Raw genomic sequence first — 22,496 nt, 5'->3', positions numbered from 1 at the left:
TTTTGGCTCAATCCTGATATATCTTCCTTAATCTCCTTAAGGCAACTCTCTTGGCTCTTTAAACCCTTCACAAGCTTATAAAGAAATGCTTTCATTCTAGATGTAGCATCATGGTTCCCTAGAGGAAAATAAAGACTATTCTTCTCCTTATAATAATATCTTCTCCTCCAATCACCATCACACTCTATGCTTCTATCCTAATACCTATCTCTATGGTAGTTTCAACCTTGATTTTCTTGCCTCGAGTTCTAAATGTCTTAAATATAACCTTTTTCATTGGCTTAGAAACTCTCTATATGTCAATCTAAGTACTTTGATTTCTTGTAAGAATTGAACTCTTCATGTATAGATGATTTACCTCTTGCTCCTACTACATTCACCTTTTCTTCTCCGATAGATGCAAATTGCTGAGCAAGCAACCCAATGTAAGTTCTCAGCTATGCTACTTCTTGAGACACTATCCCATCTAAGCCTCTCTACTCATTCGAAGCACCAATAGCATAAGTACCAACATACTTATACACCTTCCAAATATGCCACCCTAAATTTATTTTAGTGATCCGATTTAAAATTGTTGTAGCCTGCTACTAATGAATTCTCTTAAAAGCCCCACCAGTTATAGTATAAACCATAACATTGGTAATTGTATTCAAGGATCTATATAATATTTCAAGAAAGCTCCTTCCTAAAATTTTGTGATTAGGAATAATCATCAGCTACTTCTTAAACCTCAATCATATCTCGTACAATGCCTCTAAGTGTAACCATCTAAAATTATAAATCTCATCCTTCATCTGCAGCATTCTAGAAAGAAGGAAAATCAGTCTAATAATTATATCCTTAACTCATTCCAAGTGTTAATGAACCTATGAGGCAGCACCCCTAACCATACATTACTTCACCGGCAAGAGAGAATGGGAACAACCTAAGACATAGAGCTTCTTGACTTACCCCCGACAGATAGTACAAAGTAAAAATCCTAATAAAGTTTATAATGTGTATGTTTTCATTATTAGTAGGCAAACTATAAAACCTCCCCTTTAAGATTAAGTAGCTGAATAATTACACTCATAATGTCAAATTTGGTTCCTTGGGGAAACTTTAGATGAATGATAGCCCTTGACTCAATCGGTTCAACATACCCCAAATCTTCTTTTGGATCACCATAAATAGGCAAGTATTGATAAGTAGGTGGTTGAAATCTATTCCTTCTACGTCTATCTCGATCGAGTGCAGCTCAATATTTTTTTCTTACTGTCTAGCCCTTTCCCTAGCACATTGAGAAAGTGCTAGCCTTGCATTTTCTATAGCTATTAACTAATTAGTGATTTACTTAATGATTTCATGAATATCATACAGAGATGGCGGATTCAATGTATTTGGGTCATTATGAACCCTTCGTGTCGACTTCTTGATCATACTCTTCTATTTTACAATTTTATTGCAAGGTCTGTTCAAGCTCAGGACAAATGAAATAGGGGAATTTCCTTGAATTTTGGTATTGGGAATGCACCAGCGTAAGTCATAGTAAATTATAAAATCAAAAACCAATAACCTCATCAAACTCAATTAATCAATCCACAACCGTACTTCCTGATAACAAAGCAAAGATATGATGTCTCCCAATTAGACCTCTTAGAAAGTATAAATCAATCATTTTTCAAATGTATAACCTAAAAATTTGAAACACCCAATGTTTTAGACCCTTGTAAAATTTAAAGAGTTTTAGACTTTTTGGACTTGGTATGACTTAAGGGTACTATTCGTACCCTTGGATGCGGGTAGGGGGATGGCTTGATGGTTTACTCCTAAGTTAGGCAGTATAGATGGATTGGTTACTATCCATGATATGACTCAGCATGTATGAGTCGTATGCTTGGATATGAGAGGTACAATTCCAAGTCATATAGCACTTGATTAATGGTCTTGTCAAAACTGTCTATAATATAGTTTGGGTGTATGGTTTAGGGTACCACTCATACCCTAAGGTACGAGTTGGGTTGGTATAGCTGTATTGGAACTAGTATGAAGGGTCTTGGTATGGTCTAGGGTATGAGTTAGGGTACCACTCGTACCCTGGGGTACGATTTACATGGGCTAGTCGTACCCTTTTAGGACTTGGTTTCTAGCTTTTAAGGGAAGGTAGTCCAGATATTTCCCACCATAAACCCTTATTTCCCCATATTATATAACCCTTAGTGTCCTCTTATAACACTTTTAAAGACTAGAAACACTTCAAATACATTCTTTAAACACTCTCTTAAAAATTGGAGGCTACGGTTTCTACATATGTTCTTCAAAGGGCTCAATAGTCAAATTACTCTCCGTAATCCTTGTGTATAAGGCATATTCTCTTCCCTCATTGTTATTTTCTCTAAATTCATGATTTAATACAATGTTTTAATGGTTTGATTATTGTCTAATTTTGTGGTTTCAAATATAATTTAGGTCTTTTGGTTATAAATGCTTGGTTATGGTTTTCCAATATTTTAATTATGTGTTTATATGATTTAATGGTGGTTTTGTATAATTTGTTACATGGGAATAGTTATTTGATAATTGGCTTTGGTTTTAGAAATACCATGCCCCCAATTTGATTGATAAAATATGTGTGAGAATGTTTTCACTACATTGTTGTATTTTTAATAAAACTATTGCATGGTTTGAACTTGGTAATGGAACCCTAAATGGTTTAAATGGTTTTGAATGGTTAAATAAAATGGTTTGATTTAATAAAGATCCTTGTGGGGGAACAATAGAATCCCCCAGGTGAAGATATTAGTGGCATACTTTTGGGGTACACGGTACTCCCCCAAGTTAACTTGGTAAATTTGGTATATAGGAATCCCTTTATCTTAAAAGGTTTGGCTAATGACTATACTTGCAAGTTATAGTTGGTATGATGATACCACTATCAATAGCCTTGGTAAATATTAAATGGTATAATAGATTGGTTGGTTGGTTATGGTTTTAATTGGAAAATAATAGTGGGGTATGATAGCTAATCACAAAGATAAGAGTTCAATGAACGAACACTGGAAACTCATTTTTGCTGACATGAGAGGTAGGTCATGGCGACCTTATATGATACTATGTGGTACATGGGAATCCTCTAAGTACACTGTACATATGTATCATGGAGGGCAAGGGTACTTGGGAATCACTTACTCTAATGGTATCTCTGATTCGTGCGGCTACACGCATTAAGGACTATTTAGGGGGTTACACTGGAACCATATAACCCTTGGATAGTTAAGGATGGTTAAGCTACACATACCCAAGTTAATGATTTCAAATGCATGCTAAGCTCGATCCCCTTCCCGACATGGTTATATATATGTATGGTTTGTATGCATATGGTTAGTTTACTTGGTTTTACTTGATGGAATATTTTTATTCTTATCTTGAGTACATGATAGCATTCACCCACTAACCCATCTTTGTACAGTTGTATCCCCACGCAAAGCAGTAATCAACTATTCACTTCTCCTACTTTGTGATTGAATGCAATATCAACTATTGGATTAAAGTAGTGAGCTTTCATAGTTTGGAGGGAATACATTACATGTCATGGATTACTTTATGTACTTTCATCTTTTATAAGACTTCATTTATGGATTTATAGAGGGCATGTATCGACTAGGTACTCTTTAGTTTGATTTATAGGCTTTGTGTGGAAAATTATGGACTAGTTTATGGTATGGATAGTTTATCTCATATATATAAACATATATTAAATTATTGTCTTAGTTTTGGTTTATGGCTTTGGTTAGGTTGGATTGGTTGATTATTGGATGGATTAACTTGGTTGGGTTAGCCTCAGATATAGGCTTATCCTAAAGTCACCATATTGTGGATATGCTATTTTGTTATATGTTTGGATTTTATCCAACTCAGGGAATATTTTAGTTGGTTGGGTTGGGTATCGGGGCTGATCTCTGGTTTGGGTTGGACTTTATATTGCCTATTACGACAAGGCCTTGGTTTTGGTCATGTCAAGTTGGTATTAGAGCTTTAGGTTTTGGTGTCATGGGGTGTCAAAAAAGCCATGTAGAATAGAGTCTTGCTTATGGGTGTGTGTGCACCGCCCTTATAATTAGGAGGCTAAGATCTATTTAGGAATATTTTACTTTCTTGGTGTTCTACTTTTGGGCTATGAAGTCTAAGGTCTTGAACTCTTCCTTAAATAACCTTTGGTTCACTTTTTAGATCATATCCCCTCAATGATCTAAAGTTCTTGGAAACTTACCTATCCTACTCGAGGACAACATAGATGGATCAAGTCAAATTCATGGGGCACAAACTCGATCAAGGTTCGTAGTTTTTGGTTTTTCCAGTTAGGTCCCATCGGTATCCACTATCCTATTTTGGGAGTTGGCACTTATTCTTGGTTACTTCAAGGAGAGATTATTAATGTTGATGTATGATATTTTATTAACCTATTGACCAAGATAGTGACAACTCTGCCACGCTGGCTCGATCCTATTTGTACAGGGAGGATTGAGGCAAAGTCGGGAAATAGAAAAGGTAAAGGGGTCCCAATTTATTGGTCAAAAGAGAAACCAACAGTATGGTGGTAGGTGGTATAAGAGAAATAGTCGGGTAGGTCCTAATTCTTGTTCTGTGGCTTGTTCTCTAACATGAATCCATTGAGAGGCAAGTATTTTAAGATTGGTAATGATTCTAGGGTACAAGGTGCCTAATCTTGGGCTAGTTGGGCCTAATTTGGATTATCTTACCCTTTTTATAGATTTAGTAGTCGATTGTACCATGGTTATTATAAGGAAGAGAGGAATTGGTATTTTGGTTATGGTTAGTTAGGTCACATGCAAGGGAAATGTCCTATAAGGATTTCCTCCTGGGCAAATAGAATATTAGTTGCTCTTTCTCTAGATCTTGTATCGAGTGGTTCTACTTCAGTGTTCAACACTGGCGTATTTAAAACTCTTTTCCCATGGTGTTTATTGTTTACTTGGTTTGAGGTCCCTTATCTTTTGTAGCCCAATTTGTGGTTGTGTATTTTGGTTTTGGTCCTAAGGTTATTTCATACTCTTTTATTTTCTATTTCTACACCGATCGATGACTCTTTAATTGTCAAAAGATTCTATAGGAGTGTGGTAGCTATTGGTAATAAAGGGTATTGGTGGATTTATTTAACTCGGATGTGGTGGACTTTGAAGTTATTTGGGGGATGGATTGGGTGTACTCGTGCTATGCGTCCTTAGATTATCTGACCCATAAAGTTGTCTTTAGGATCCATGGTTAGTCGGTTATGGAATGGGAAGATGGTTTTATTAGCTAGCTATTAAGGGGAAAGGTTATACCATACCTTAGAACTCAAAGATTGGTCTCCAAAGGGGTGTCTGTACTATTCTGTAAGGGTTAAAAATTCTAACTCGGAAGGTCCTTCTTTACCTTAGGTTTCAGTGGTGATTAAATTTTTGGAGGTCTTTATAATGATCCTCATGGTATCTTTCTAGGGGGGGAGGTTGGTTTGGGATTGTTCTTGTTTTTCATGTTTGTCCAATCTCTATTATTTCTTTATAGAATGGTTTATATTGGGTTAAAGGAGCTTGAGGGAGATTAAGAAATCTTTTAGATGAATGGATTTATCATTCCTAGTGTCCTCTTTATGGGGTGGACCATGTAATACATATTCCATATTGGGTACTTTGTTAGTAGTGCATGGTGGTTGGTAGAAACTAGGTATGGACCTATAGGTTGATTTTGATGGAGAAAGTATGTTATCTTGGGGATATTAATACGGGAATTGTGAAGGTGAATTGGTAGGTTGGATAACGTGTGAGAAAGAGGTAAGGTTGATGGTTTCGGAAATACAATAGTGGGAAAGTTGTGACTTATAGGCTGGGGGTTTAGGTTTAACGAATAGATTGGGGGTCTAGTCATTGTATGGGTTAGATCATGGGGCTTGTATGACTATACTGGGATCTTGGAAGCATTTGGATAAATAAGGTTTTGGGTATAGGAAAAACCAAGAGTCACTAGTGTATATCCTTAGGTATACCCGTTAGAGCGGATTGTACATATAGGTGTCAAGGGATAAAGTTTGAGGGTTAATCTAAAATTTTTCTTTTAGCAGTAGACCTCTAGGGAAGGTCGGGTTGCATATTCTAGTTAGTCTCTTCTATCTTAGTCAAGAGAGTACTCTACTAGTGGTGTGTGCATTCTTATAGGGCTTATACGGAAGGTTCACATTTTTGCATTTTCCTTATTCCCTAGGTATAAGTATTGGGTCTTTACATTTCAGTACCTATGCTATATATGTTTGTGTTTCTTTCAGTGTCCAGTTATAAGGACTCTTTTTATGGTACGGTTATGTCGGTATAGTTCTTTATTATGATCTAGGTAGTTTTTATGAAGTACTTAGTGCCTATGGTGCCGTGTCTTATTTTAGGGATCTTACATAGGGTGGCATGGGGAATTCTTATAATTTGGTTCCTTAACGACACTTTCCACTATAAAGGTGGTAGTAGCTTGGAAATCATGTCGGTGTTTTGTAAATAAGGAATTTAGAAGTCCCTAACTGGGGAGAGTTTGGGGTGACCACTAGAACTAAGGTTTTTGAGAGTAAGGTAAAGTTGTTGTCATGAGAAATGGTTAGAAAGAGAATAGGTGGCAGAAACCTTTGTGAAATTATAAAGGGTACTAGATCTTTGAAAGGATAGATCATACCATGGGTATATAAGTGGTGGGCCTGAATGTTGTGATTGGTAGATATACAATAGTTGTGTTGGATACTTACAAGGCTTGCGGAGCAATGATTTAATAATTATTTTCATGTCATAGTTGTGTTATGATTTTAGTGAGTTTCAATTATATGTTGGGTTTTTTGATTATAGTTGTTGGTTATGTTTTTTCCTTTGTCTTTTACTTATGGTTTTTATATTATATTGGTGGTGGAAGTGGAGTAGTTTTTTAGGATAAGTGTAAAGAGTAGAGCCCGGTGGCTTATTGTTAACTCCTTATTGCTTTGAATAGGCTTGAATATAGAATTGGTGGTGTATAGTTAGTCTTAAGCTCTTGTAGTGATGTGTCTCGGGAAATTGTAAGTTGAATTAGACTTGCTCCGTGGCATGAGTCCGTTCACCCGATATTCCCATTAGTTATGTAGAGGTAAGGTATGGATGGTCCTTTATTGGTTAGATCCTTTGGGTGGTACTGGTATCTTATATTTTTTGTTTCTAAAGAAGGTCCCAGTGAGGATCCTGGGTCAGTAAGTTCACTGGTTGCAAACAAAAGATGTGGCTTTGATAAAGGTTCCATAGTGAAACAAAAAGACCAAGAAAGCTATTAGGGATACGGAAGGGAAAATGGAGTCCAAGGATCGGCGGTTGTTAATTATTCCATAAATTCATGCAAAAAGAATGTGATCTCTGACACATCTTTGTTTTCTAACTTAGTTAGAAGTCATGATGGAGGAGTAGGTGTGCAAATCGTGTTTAGGGCTATGGGATGATCTTTTCATCTTGGTTTATGTCCTTGTCTTTTATTTTGGTTGAGGGAAAGTTGATGTGTTATCTCATGTTTGTTCCTACACTTACCCATCATTCGAGGATGAATAATCCTAGTAGGGGAGTATGGAAAACCCTAAGTTTTGAACCTTTGCCAAATTTAAAGAGTTTTGAATTTCCTGGACTTGGTAAGGCTCAAGGGTACAATTCGTACCATTAGATACGGGTTGGGGGATTACTTGATAGTTCACTCATATGTTGGGAGTAGAGTTGGCTTAGTTACTATCAAAGATAAGACTCAACATTGTATCAGTCGTATGCTTGGATATAAGCGGTACAATGCCAAGTCATATGGTGCTTGATTGGTTGGTTTTGTGGAAACTATCCATGATACAATTTGGGGTACCACTCGTACCCTGAGGTACGAGTTGGGTTGGATTAGTCGTATTGGAACCTGTGTGAAGGGTATTGGGAAGCTCTAGGATACAAGTTAGGGTACCACTCGTATCCTAGGTTACAGTTTACATGGGTGAGTCGTACCCTCTTGGGACTTGGTCTCAAGCTTTTAAGTGAGGGTAGTTCAGACATTTCCCTCCCCAAAACCCTTATGTCCCCATGTTATATAAACCTTGGTGGCCTCTCAAAACACTTGTTAAAGAATAGAAACACTCCAAGAACATTCTTTAAACACTCTATTGAAAATTGGAGGCTAGGTTTTCTACATGTGTTCTTCAAAGGGCTATAGAGTCAAGTTACTCTCCGAAATCCTTGTGTATAAGGCATGTTCTCTTCCCTCATGGTTTTTTCCACTAAAGGCATGGTTTTTAACAATGTTTTCATGGTTTGATTATTGTATGGTTTTAGGTTTTCAAATATAATTTGGGGGTTTTGGTTATAAATGCTTGGTTACGATTTTCCCATATTTTAATTATGCTTTTATATTCTTTAATGGTGGTTTGGTATAATTGGTTGCATGGGAATGGTCATTTGGTAATTGGCTTTGGTTTTTGAAATACTATGCCTCCAATATGTTGGATAAAATGCTTGTGAGAATGTTTTCACTACATTGTTGGATTTTTAATGGAACTATTGCATGGTTTGAACTTGGTAATGGAACTCTAAATGATTTAAATGGTTTGGAATGGTTAAAAGGTATGGTTTGGTTTAATAAACATCCTTGTGGGGTACAATGTAATCCCCCCAGTAAACTTGTTAATGGATACCAGTGGGGTACAAGGGACTCCCCCAAGTTAACTTGGTAAATGGGTACACGGGAATCCCTTTACCTTAAAAGGTTTATCGAAGGACAATACTTGCAAGTTATAGTTGGTATGATGATACCACTATTAATAGACTTGGTAAATGAAAAATCGTATAATGGATTGATTGGTTGGAAATTGTTTAAATTGGGCAATAATGACAAGGTGTCATAGCTAACCGTGAATGTGGGAGTTCAAAAGACGAACACTAGAAACTCATTGTTGCCGACATGAGGGGTAAGTCATGGAAACCTTATATGATACTATGAGATACATGGGAATCCTCTAAGTACACTCTATACATATGTATTATGGAGGGTAAGGGTACTTGGGAATCCGTTACTCATATGTTATCTCCGGTTTATGCGGTTACATGCATCGGGGCTGGTTCAGGGGTCTACAATGGTCCCATATAACCCGTGGGTAGTTAAGGACAGAAGCTACACATACCCAGGCTAATAGAATCAAATGCATGCTAAGCCTGATTCCCTTCCCAGCATGGTTATATATATGTATGGTTTGTATGTATTTGGTTGGTTTACTTGGTTTCACTGGGTGGAATTATTTTATCCTTGTCATGAGTACATGCTAGCATTCACTTGCTAACCGATCTTCGGGCGGCTGTATCCGTATGCGATGAAGGAATCAGCCATTATACTCCTCTTGCTTAGTGATCAGATTCAGGATCAATTATTGGATTGAAGTAGTGAGATTCCATAGCTTGGAAGGCACCTATTTCAGGCCATTGATTACTTTATGTACTTTCATATTTCATAAGACTTGGTTTATGGCTATGTCGGGGGCATGTCCCGACTAGGTACTCTTCAGTTTGGTTTAGGGGCTTTGTATGGACAACTGTGGACTTGGGTATGGTATGGATGGATTATGTCATATCTATAAACATACATTAAGTTATTGCCTTGGTTTTGGTTTTGTTGGATTGGTTTGTTATTGGGTAGATTGACTTGGTTGGGTTGTCCTCAGATATAGGCTTATCCCATAGTCACCATAAGGTGGATATGTTATCTTGATATATGTTCGTAGTTCATCCGACTCATGGTATATTTTGGTTGGTAGGTTGGGTATTAGATGTGGCTGCGGTTTGGGTTGGACTTGAGATTGACTAGTACGACAAGGCCCCGGTTTGAGTCACGTCATAAGTTTGGGGTCGATCTCACGAGGAATAGGTTGGAAATCTATCACGAGCTTGTCGAGAGAATCAAAAAGTGTAGAAAGTATAAAGAGGGTTTATTTAAGGTAATAATAACAGTAATAATGATAAGATATTAAGGTTGTTATCAATATGAGACGATCACTAGGATTGTGCTCACCATCACCTCTTAACTCCACAAACTTATCATGCTAGACAAACTATCTTGGTGCCTTCCATGTATAATCTGACAAGTTATGTACCACCTAACCGTCTCTCGACCTTGATTTGGGTGAATTTAAATCATTTTATCTTTGTCTCAGTGTGTCGCATTACTAAATCTTGTTTTGGATCTCAGATTAACTATCTCCTCTCGGTCTCAAGTTAATTAGATGAAGGTTGGTAGCAAATTGCTATTGTAATATCCTTTTCCTAATCTTTACCTCTCTATTGCCCAAGTATTGAATAAAGGCAAGTTCCTAATGTTTGCAATTGTTAAAAAAACGATCAAAGCAAAGGAAACCCCAATACATGCCAAAATACAAATCTAGAAAGGCGTTTCAATTTCTCTACTTTGTTAATCCATTAGGGTTCCCACAACCCTAGTTATAGGGTTTAGATACTCATGGTTGTTAGAACATGCATAGAATTCATACATAAAAGAATACGAATGATCCAATGAAAAATACAAATAAAAAATCAGAATCTCAAATTAATTTCAAACACTAAAAATCCAAGAACAATGACTCCAAGATCAATAATGTATCTCACAACTCAAAACAACGTAAAAAGTGTATTAAGTGCGTAAACTGACAACAAAACATATAATAGGTATTTATAAATACATCAAAAAACCTAACATAAATAAAGTTGGAAACTTAAGTCAACACCAGCCCTTGATCCCACTTATGGGTCATAGGTTGTACCTATGGGGCGTAAGTAGGCTTGTGGAAATTAGAGAAATCTTCAAATTATAGAACAACTACTGATGAGGAACCTATGGTCCGTAGGTAGTACCTATGCCACATAGATAGGGGCATAAGAATCAGAGTACATCATCGACCTTCAAAACCTTCAGGAACTCAACCTACGGAGCCACCTACAGGCTCGTAAGTACTACCTACAGGCATTAGGCCGGTGCTTAAGTATCCTTCCAACTACTCTTCATCATTTTTTACTCTTTCTCTGCTCCGAACTCTATTTTCCTGCAAAATCAACACAAAAGCACATCACATTTAACAAAAGTACCTAAGTAATTGCTTAATTTTCTTATTTTAAGCATTGAAAGTTCCATGAAAGCATGGCAGATCAACAACCCATCTCTAAATACAACATCGAGACCAGTGTAATTAATAAAAGGGAGAACAATAATACTCTGAGTGCCAGAGTCTCACCCAAAATCTTTGATACATAGATACTCCGCCTAATGCGCACAACAACGACGAGAACTCGTACTATATTTTTAGGCTGCAGAAGTTAGTATGAGTACCAAACACATGGTTCTTAGTAGGCAACTACTGATTGAGCTCATCCAGTAATGCAAATACAAATAATATGAAAGCATTAATGTGTACTACAATCAAATATTCATGGAGCTAACGTTATAAAAACTAAAGAGGAAATAAGGATAAACTATCCTATTCTAGACGTACTTAGTCACTAAGGCACTATACCACATATCACTGTCCAGTGTACATATTAAGAGTGGAAGAAGGATATATAGTAGTATGCAAGGCCAAGGAATGGATGAACAATATGAATAAATGAAGAAAGAGAGAAATATACGGAACTATAGCTAGACACACACACACACACACATATATATATAAAGGTATACATGACCAACTCAAAGGTAATAACCTAAAGTAGCCAACCTAACCCATCCAGGGAATCCTAACCTAGTAGAAAAGCTAATACTAGCATGATCTAGACAAAAAACCACAAGGTCTAACAATGAGATAATTTTTCGTAACATAATAAACGTAAAAAAGAAGCAGAATCATACCACGAACATCAGTATTAGTCAATAATCAACCTACCACAAACTAACAACAATAATAAAAATAAAGTAATAAACTAGTCCAGATGAACAATACCTTAATCGGGACCTATAACCCAGAAGTTTCAATTAGCACACAACACACAATACACAACACACAACAAACAACACTCATAACCTATACCTATGAAACCCCCCATAAGGCTGATAGATATAAGGTCCAAATAATATATTACTGATAGGCAGTTCACATGAATGAATTAATAAAAGTAAATCAATAATACCATAACCAATCTACGTGCTACAAAGTAAACTAGTATATACACCTCCTCCAACTTAATGATTCACAAAATTAGGACCTACAATGACCTCTATTCTTTGACATAATCGCTCATATATGAAAGGGCCACTAGGGGGTTTGGGAGTACCTAAATACACTAACCTGGTCTAGATCTAGGATTTATAATCATCATCATCATTATTCATCTACTTCATCTAATACCAGAGAGATGTTTATATAATAAATACATGAAATCAAACCATGACTAAAAGAGTGTAAGTCTCTAAATTTATTGCCTGAGATCAACTCCAACACTAGATCAACATCAAAGAGTAGAAAGGTTTGGGATCTCCTTTACCAAAGTAAATAATAGTAGTAAAAATCGTGGACTGAAATTTATATCATCCAAATCTCTAGAATATTATTTTTAGTTTCAAAAGCCCATAAATCATCTATTGAGGTAGTACGATTCTAGTAATAAACTATTTCATTTTAAAAGTGAAAAATCAAAATAAATCTCTTTTTAGGAAAATAGTAGTAAATACATGATTTTATTTGGAATCGTACCACTAAGTGAGCATGAATGTATCGAATCGATGCATGCCATCGCCAATATCTAAACAATACAATTATAAGTATCTAAACATCCATAGGTTACAACTACTTCCTTTATAAGGATAAATCACTCACCCAGAGTCCAACTAATACTTTAATCATGACCTTGAGCCCAATAATATATAACCAACGTGGATGAAATACCATAATCCAGGAAACCATGATAATACACCGAGTCAAGTAGTAAACCTTATACTAAAGGGGTGATTGGATCCAACTATGTCTAACATGCTAGCAACCTAGGGTCATAGGATCCTATAGGCATAACAAGTATTTCATCTTAAGGGTCGATTCACCATTCTTTCCCCAAAATTTTAAATTAGGCTAAGTCATGGTTATCTATCCATAATCATATCCTAACCCCCTCACCTAACATACAACATATATTATACACTGTCTCGTAAAGAAGAGTATATAGAAAGATAAATCACTTGTTAAGTATCACTTATTCGCTATGCTCCATGAACCTAAAATGCCACCAGGTAATCAAAATAGCCTTCTACATATCATTAGGACTAAAATAAGAACCATATTTCTATATAAAGAACCGAGTTGGAATTTGAATAAATAACAAGCCCTTGGGGACCATATGCAGAATACAAAGTTGAATCCTTCATGAGGTTCGACAAAGGACAAGACATGTGTGCTCAAAAGTTGAGCACAAATGGTGCATGAATCAAGGCCCAATTTAGCCCCTACAGTTTAGGGATTTAAAGATTGAATTTCTAAAAATGTACCTTGAAATAGTAAGGAGGTTGGCATGAAAATTAATGTGAAATGACCAAGGAGTGCTAGGCTACTAACCATAACATCAATGGATGATTGTAACACCTCGAAATCTAGTTCCCCGGATGCCACAATGTGCTCCTAACTATGAGTAGTCCTGAGCTAACCCTGGCTGCTTTCTACTAACTCTGAACCTTAAAGTAAGAAATGTAATTATAAAATCATAATAACTGTGAAATAATTATCTAAAATATCTCAATCTCTCAAGTATTAGTAAATCAATACTGAAAAAAATCTAAATACTGACTTATAGTCTACAACTAAAACTAGTAGTCCTACAAGACTCCAATGAATGAATCTAGAGAGCCATGGGGACAGGCCCCAGCTGTCTCAAAATGTCTGGAATGAATAATGAAAAAAAAATCTACTATTGAAACTAGAAATCTAAATACAAAGTCCCCAAACTATGAGGACTCACCAACTGAGAGGATGTAGATGAGGTACAACAAAATCACTCACGCAGCCGAAACTAAGCACCTGAACCTACATTATGAGACAATGTAGCATAAAGACATATATGTGGATCGGTACTTTGAGGATGTAATGAGTATATGGGGGTGTATGCAACAAGTAAACAATATCATCTAAGATTATAAAATAATGCATGCTAAATGTAAATGACTCACATAGGATTGAGATATCTGAAATCTGAAAGTATAAAGCATGAATAGCAAAAAATACAATCTAATTCTTGTGAGTTATAAAATTTAGTCTCTAAAAGCTTTTCTGTTCTAGAATATATAGTTTATAAGCTTTAAAACTTTAAGGATAATACTTTAACTAAAAAGTTATTCATTATCTTACACTAACAGGGAGTTTCTCCTAACCGAAATAAACTATGTGAGCTATAGGGAGTCCAACGTACCATCCTCCTAAGGAGGAAACCTCATATTGGTGAGAGGTGTTATATTCTTTCCAAGGAGTATAACCTTAGCTTAAGTAATCACTATCTATACCTCAAATTAGGGTCTAGTAACCCATGTCTCAAACTTATGAAATTTCATAGTAAATCATCATGCTTAACAGGTTTTCTTGAAAACACTTCAGCCATTAAAATACTAAAATAAAGAATCATAAATATATGCTTAAACTCAATCGAAAATCCAAAATCAATATCTCACAACATACTCATGGTATTCAAAATCATAAAGAAGCATTCTTTAACTCAAAACAAACTTGGAATTTCATAATTCAATAATATCATGCTCAAAATCATTAATACGATACTTTTTGGTATAAACCCAATCTCAAACATAAGAAGTATGCTTAAAAACATAATTTGGGCACAAAGACGAAAGGATTGTCCTTGTTGAAACACCACATACCTTAGATGATGACTAAATGAATAATCTTGCTTTTTGAGATGTTATTTGTTCTCTTTAAGGAAGATTCTTGAAGTTGTTAGTCTAGGGATCTTAAATCTTGAAATAATTTGAAAAAAGGATGGTGGAATCTTGAGTTTCTTTGAGATGAATGTTGAAACCTAGGATTTTAGATAAGATTATTTTTTTATGAAACTTAGCATATGATGCTTCTAAAATGCTTTAATCATGAATTTGGATAGATTAGGGGTTGGGGAAAAGTACAAAATGCCCCCTTTTAAATCCTAAATGAAATTGAAAAATAAACTGGGGTCTCAATTTTTGGCCTTGGAGTGACGCGCCACTATCGCGCCAAGCCATTGGAAAAATGGCAACTGGAAAATAATTGGTGGTGTGATATGGAGGTATCTCGTTGCCTCCTTGGATAGGACCTGGAAACTCAGCGCGACGTGCCACTATCGTGTACCTTCACTGGAATTGGACAATTAGGGATTTAGCCCACTCCATGATGAGCCACTTTGTGGAGGGCCACTGGAAATTGACAAATGTAAATTTGCTCATCTCCGTGACACGCTAAGGGTCCAGGTGACACACTGCCAACCGAATAGTTCCTTAACTCCTTCACCGAGTGTCAGAATTGGGCAAATTTAGTATCGATGGAAAGCTTAATCAACTTCTCACACCAAGAAAAGTCCAAATCCAGGAAATTTGCCACAAAATAAATATCATCCATTTTGGAAGCTATTCTTTAACATTCTTGGGATGGATTTTAGCTAGAAAAGGTGTGGGGTGTAACAATATCTCCCCCTTGGAAACATTCGTCCTCGAATATTACTTGTTAAGCTGAAATTTTTAAGGAATTTGGGAATATAAGATAGCCTACACAACTGGAATGGACTATATAACTAAATCTAAATCATTCTAATCTCTTGAGTAATTTTGTGAGTACATGAACTTATATGAGAACAACTATATAGCTGAATATTTGATTAGAAAAGAACTAAATCAAGGAAGAGTATTACCTTCAGCTAAATTTGAGGTTAAGGAGAAGAGGTGAGGTTACTTGGCTCGCATATCTGCTTCTGCTTTCCAAGTAATGCCCTAAACCGACTGATTCTGCCAAAGAACTTTGACCAAGGAAATTTCTTTGTTCCTCAATCTACCGATCTGATGATCTAAAATCTCAACTGGAATCTCTTTGTATGAAAGGTTGTTCTGAATATCTGAGCTTTCTAATTGAACTACAATGCTGGAGTCACTGATGCACTTCTTAAGCATAGAGACGTGGAATACAAGATGGACTGCTGACAGTTTTGTGGGAAACTCAAGCTCATAAGCTACTTTCCCAACACGACTCAGAATTCTATAAGGGCCAATATACCGGGGACTAAGTTTCCCTTCTTGCCAAATCTTTGCACCCTTTTCATGGGTGAAATTTTCAGCTACACTAAATCACCAACCTCAAACTCAAGGTCCCTTCTCCTCACATCTGCATATGATTTCTGATGAGTCAGGGCTGTCTTTAACCTTTCTCTAATCATCTTGACTTTATCTATAGCCTCAAATATTATATCAGGCCCAAGCAAAGTAGCCTCACCTACTTCAAACAAACCTATGGGTGATCAACATATCCTTTCATACAAAGCCCCAAATGGGGCCATCTGAATCCTAGCATTATAATTGTTATTATAAGCAAACTCAATCAATGGCAAATGCTCATCCCAACTACCTTTGAAATCAAGAGCAGATGCCCTCAACATATCTTTTAATGTTTGGATAGTCCTCTCTACTTGACCATCTGTCTGGGGATGAAAGTCAGAACTGAGATGAACCTGGATACCAAGACCCTTCTGAAAAGCTTTCTAGAATTGGGAAGTAAAATGAGTACCCTTGTCCAAAATAATAGATAAGGGAACTCCATACAATCTAACTAACTCTCGGATATAAAACTTAGCACAATCTTAAGCTTTATAGGACATATGAATTTGCAATAAATACACTGACTTAGTCATTCTATATACAAAAACCTATATCGAATGATGATGATGACATGATTGGGGTAAACATTTCATAAAATTCATATTCACCTCTTCTCACTTCCAAGTATATATACCAAACTCTTGTAATATACCGCCAGGTATTTGGTGCTATACCTTAACCTATTGACAAGTTGCACACTTAGATATGAACTCCGTTATGTCTTTCTTCATACCATTCCACTAATAGATTTTTTGCAAATCGCGGTACATCTTGGTAGCACCGGGATGAATCGAATATCATGCACCATGTGCCTTAGCCATAATTCTTTGTCTAAAGACATCAACACAAGGAATACCCAGCCTACTCTGTCATCTCAACACACCATCTACCCCTTGGAAGAAAACCTCTATCTTTTGGTCTTTAACTGACTCCTTCAGTTTGACCAAACTAGGGTTCGTATCTTTCTTCTCCTTCACTTTTGAAACTAAAGAGGAATCAGAACTACTCTGAATCCAAATATTTCCTTGAGCTAAATCAAGCAACCTAACACCCAATATAGCCAAAAAATACACTTCGCGAGCCAAATCTTTCTTATCTTTCTTCATTTGAGCAATACTACCCGTAGAACACCTACTAAGGGCATCTGGCACTATATTGGCCTTGCCCAGATGATACATCACACTCATATCATAATTTTTTAGCAACTCTAATGACCTTCTCTGATAAAGGCTCAACTTTCTCTGGGTGAACACATTCTGCAAACTTTTGTGGTTCGTAAACACATTAACATGAACACTATATAGATAGTGTCTCCAGATTTTCAAAACAAACACAATAGTAGCTAACTTCAGATCATGGTTTGGGTACTTCTTTTCATGAGGCTTCAATTGTCTAGAGGCATAGGCTATGACCTTACCTCTCTTTATCAACACACAACCCAAACAAACTCTAGAGGCATCATAATAAACAACAAAACTATCTGTACTATCGGGTAATGCTAGAACTGGGGCTAAAGAGAGTCGGGTCTTCAACTCCTGAAAACTACTCCCATAGGAATCTGACCATTGGAACTTAACCTTTTTTAGGGTCAATCTAGACATAGGAGATGCAATAAACGAGAAACCTTTAACAAAATGGTAGTAATAGCCAGCTAGACTCCAGAAACTTCTAATATCTGATGGAGAGATAGGTCTAGGCCAATTTCTTATGGCTTTTGTCTTTTGGGGATAAACTCTAATGCCGTCGGCAGAAACAATATGACCAAAAAAGGCTACTGATCTTAGGCAAAACTCACACTTGCTAAATTTGGCAAACAATTTATGATCTCTAAGAGTTTATAGGACAATTCTAAGATGATTTGCATAGTCATCTTCACTACGAGAGTATACAAGGATATCATCTATGAACACTATGACAAACATATGAAGATACTCTTTGAAGACTCGATTCATGAGGTCCATGAAGGCTGCTAGAGCATTGGTTATCCCGAAAAACATGACTTGGAACTGAAAATGACCATAACGGGTTCCAAAGGCTATCTTCCAAATATCACACTCCATTACCTTAAACTGATGATAACCGAATCTAAGGTCTATCTTTGAGAAATAACTTGCACCTTGAAATTTATCAAATAAGTCATCAATTCTAGGAAGAAGGTATTTATTCTTAATTGTGACCTTATTTAGCTGACGATAGTCAATGCAAATTTGCAATGAACTATCTTTAATTCACACGAATAAGATGGGAGCGCCCCATAGAGAAACACTAGGCCTTATGAAACCTTTATCTAAAATATCTTTGAGTTTCTCTTTCAATTCCTTAAGCTCTGTGGGAGACATATGATAAGGAGGGATAGAAATAGGCTGAGTATCAGGAAGAAGGTCAATCCTGAATTCTATCTCTCTATAGAGAGATACCCCTGGGAGATCTTCCAAAAAGTCATTAGGAAAATCATTTACTACATTAACTGACTGAACTGTTGGAGTTTTAGACTCAGTATCCTTAACTCAAACTAGATGGCAAGTGCAACCTTTGGAAATCAACTTTTTGGCCCTAAGATAAGATATGAAATGACTCTTGGGAGATACAAAATTTCCAAACCACTCAAAGGATGGCTCATCTGAAAAGTAAAACTTTAACACTCGGGTGCAACAATCTGTAGAAGCATAATAGTAATAGAGCCAATCCATACAAGGAATAAGATCAAAATCAACCATATCTAATTCTATTAAGTCTGTGAATATGACAGTAAGTAGGATAGTGATAGAATACTTTTTAGAAATCTATTTAGCAACGTCTAACTCGCCGATAGGGGTGGAAACCAAAGAAAGGCTCAAAAATCTTTTCAGAACTTATCTCAAAGTTCACAAAAACTAATAGGGTCTTATAAGAGAAACTTGACCTAGGGTCTAACAATACATAAACATCAAGATGAAAGATAAAAAGCATACCAGTAACAACATCTGGCTAATCTTCCTTCTCCTAATGGGATGGTAAAGCATAAAACCTATTTGGGTGCTGACCGCCACCAATAATGGATGATGCGCCTTGAGGAGGGGCTGGGCAACCTAAAGAAGCTGGTGCACTATTAGCCTGAGCCTGGGGACAAATATTTCTATTTCCCTATCTAGCATACGGGTAATCTCTAACAATATAACCTAACTTGCCACAATCAAAACAACTCTTCTTCTTGGTCAAGAACTTATCAGGATGGTCCCTACCGCACTTTACAAATAGAGGATAATGAGGTTTTTTGCTTACATTATTCTGAGATTTGGCCATAGAAGATTTACCCCACTGGTCCTACCTATTACTAGGTACAAGAGAACTAGGTGAAGATAGTGCTGGAATAGATGACCGATTTTGAAACTGTGAACAATTTCCTCCTCTGAACCTATTCTGACCAAAGTCAAACTACCCTGTTCTAGCACTCTTATTAACTCTTTCCCTTTCCTTTCCTTTCTCTGCGTTAATCTGCTGAGCGTGCATCATCACTATATAAAGTTCCATATCTCTATTGAGCATAGTAGTCCTATACTCCTTAACTACAAACCCAGTCACACCAGTCATAAACTTACTCATGTTTGACCTAGGATCAGTCATCTGATCAGAGGCATACTTAGACAGCTGGTTAAACATGAGGTAATACTCTTTCACTTTCATAGAGCCCTGACTCAGGTTCATGAACTCCTTTATCTTAGCCTCCTTCATCTCAAATGGGAAGAACTTGTCTAGGAGTACATCCTAAAATATCTGCTAAGTCATGGGAGTTGCATGCTCCCCCTACTCTTCTTCCATATCACCATCCAATTATAAGCAATATCCTTTATCCTATAGGATACCAATTTCATACTCTCCACTTCAGAAACATGCATAATTTAGGTGATCTTCCTTACCTCATCAAGATAAAGTTATAGGTCCTCACCTTCCTTCGACCTGAAGATTTATGGCAAATTTATCCTCATGAAATCTCAGATGGGTGGGGCTGTATCCTGATGGTTACCTTGAACATTAGCTGTCATATCTTGGGCTAGTGCCTGAAAAGCTACTCAAAACTCTGCATGTGACATATTCTCATTCAAAGGATTTGTGGGATGAGGTGGCTGGTTATTGTTTATATGGGAATTAGCTCTTTAAGGAGGCATATTCTATCATAAAATAGCATGAGTTAATAGCATATAAATACATCTATAAGAATGGTGGATTATGAAAGAAAAGAGAGGATTTTCCTAAAATATTCCATAGCCTCTTACTCATAGATGTGGCAAGCTTCACACCAATGATTAAGACTCTACGTAACGTGGCTTGTCTGACTCCCTAGGACTCTCTAAACCTTAGGATCTGATACCAAGTTTGTAACACCCCTAAATCTAGTTCTCGAGATGCCATACAGTGCTCCAAACTACAAGTAGTCCTAACCTAACCTATGCTGCTTTCTACTAACTCTGAACCTCAAAGTAAGGAAATATAATTATAAAATCATAATTACTGTGGAATACTTATCTAAAAAATCTCAATCTCTCAAGTCTTAGTAAAGCAATAATGAAAAGAAAATCTGAATGTTGAATCATAGTCTACAACAAAAACTAGTAGTCCGACAAGCCTCTAATGACTGAATTTAGAGAGCCACTGGGATAGGCCCTAGCTGACTCAAAATGTCTGGAATGAATAATGAAAAAAAACATCTACTAATGAAACTAGAAATCTAAGTAATAAGTCCCCAAACTATGAGGACTCACCAACTGCAGGAATGTAGATGAGGTACTCAAAAATCAGTCACTCTGCCGAGACTGAGCACCTGAACCTACATTATGAGACAATGTAGCACATAGACATTTATGTAGATCATTACTTTGAGGAGGTACTGAGTATATGAGGGTGCATACAACAAGTAAACAATATCAACTAAGTTTATAAAACAATGCATGCTAAATGTAAATGACTCACATATTTGAAATATTAAATTATAAAGTATGAATAGAAAAACATGCAATTTAATTCTTGTGAGTTATAAAACTTAGTCTCTAAAGGTTTTTCTATTCTAGAATCTGTAGTCTATAAGCTTTTAAATAGTAAGGAAAATACTTTTTCTAAAAAGTTATTTATTATTTTATACTAGCAGGGAGTTTCTCTTAACCGAAATAAACCATGCGAGCTATATGGAGTCCAACGTCTCGTCCTCCTAAGGAGGAAACCTTTTGGGGAAAGGTGTCATTCTCTTACCAGGGAGTATAACCTTAGCTTAAGTGATCACTATCTCTAGCTCTGTGCACACCTTAATCTTAATCCTACAGTGGCACGTAGTTCTGGGGTATGAAACCTTGGAAACATACCCAACTCGGTGCTAAATACTACTCCCTTTTTATTTGCTACGCTCATCTCATTGGAAATCCACTTTTAAAAATAATCTCATGGTTTATTATGTAAACCAACTCTATATATCTATAATCTGAAATAAACTCCAAATAGTGGATTCTAAAACTCAACTAGGGATCCAAAGATTAAATACTTTTTATTCAACTCAAAATATACTAATCTCAAGATGCTAAAAGTACAAGTTCTTGAAATATAAATGTTCATATTAGGGTCTAACAACCCATGTCTCAAACTCATGAAATTTTATAGTAAATCATCATGCTCAACAGGTTTTCTTGAAAACACTTCAACCATATCAAAATACTAAAAGCATGAATCCCAAATATATGCTTAAACTCAATCGAAAATCTGAAATTAATATCTCATAACATACTCGTGGTATTTAAAATCATAAAGAAGCATTCTTTAATTCAAAACAAATGTGGAAATTTGTAATTCAATAATATCATGATCAAAATCATCAATAAGATACTTTTGGGTATAAACATAATCTCAAACATAAGAAATTTTACTAAAAACATAATTTTGGATACAAAGACGAAAGGATTTTCCTTGTTTATACCCCACATACCTTAGATGATGACTAAATGAATAAGCTTGCTTTTTGAGATGCTATTTGTTCTCTTGAATGAAGATTCTTGAAGATCTTGGTCTAGGGATCTTAAATCTTGACACAATTTAGAAAAAGGATGGTAGAATCTTGAGTTTCTTGGAGATGAATGTTGAAGCCTAGGGTTTTGGATGAGAGTAATTTTAAT

Source organism: Capsicum annuum, chromosome 12, assembly GCF_002878395.1.
Source record: "Capsicum annuum cultivar UCD-10X-F1 chromosome 12, UCD10Xv1.1, whole genome shotgun sequence".
Classification (NCBI taxonomy): Eukaryota; Viridiplantae; Streptophyta; class Magnoliopsida; order Solanales; family Solanaceae; genus Capsicum; species Capsicum annuum.
This window is presented reverse-complemented; position numbering follows the sequence as displayed.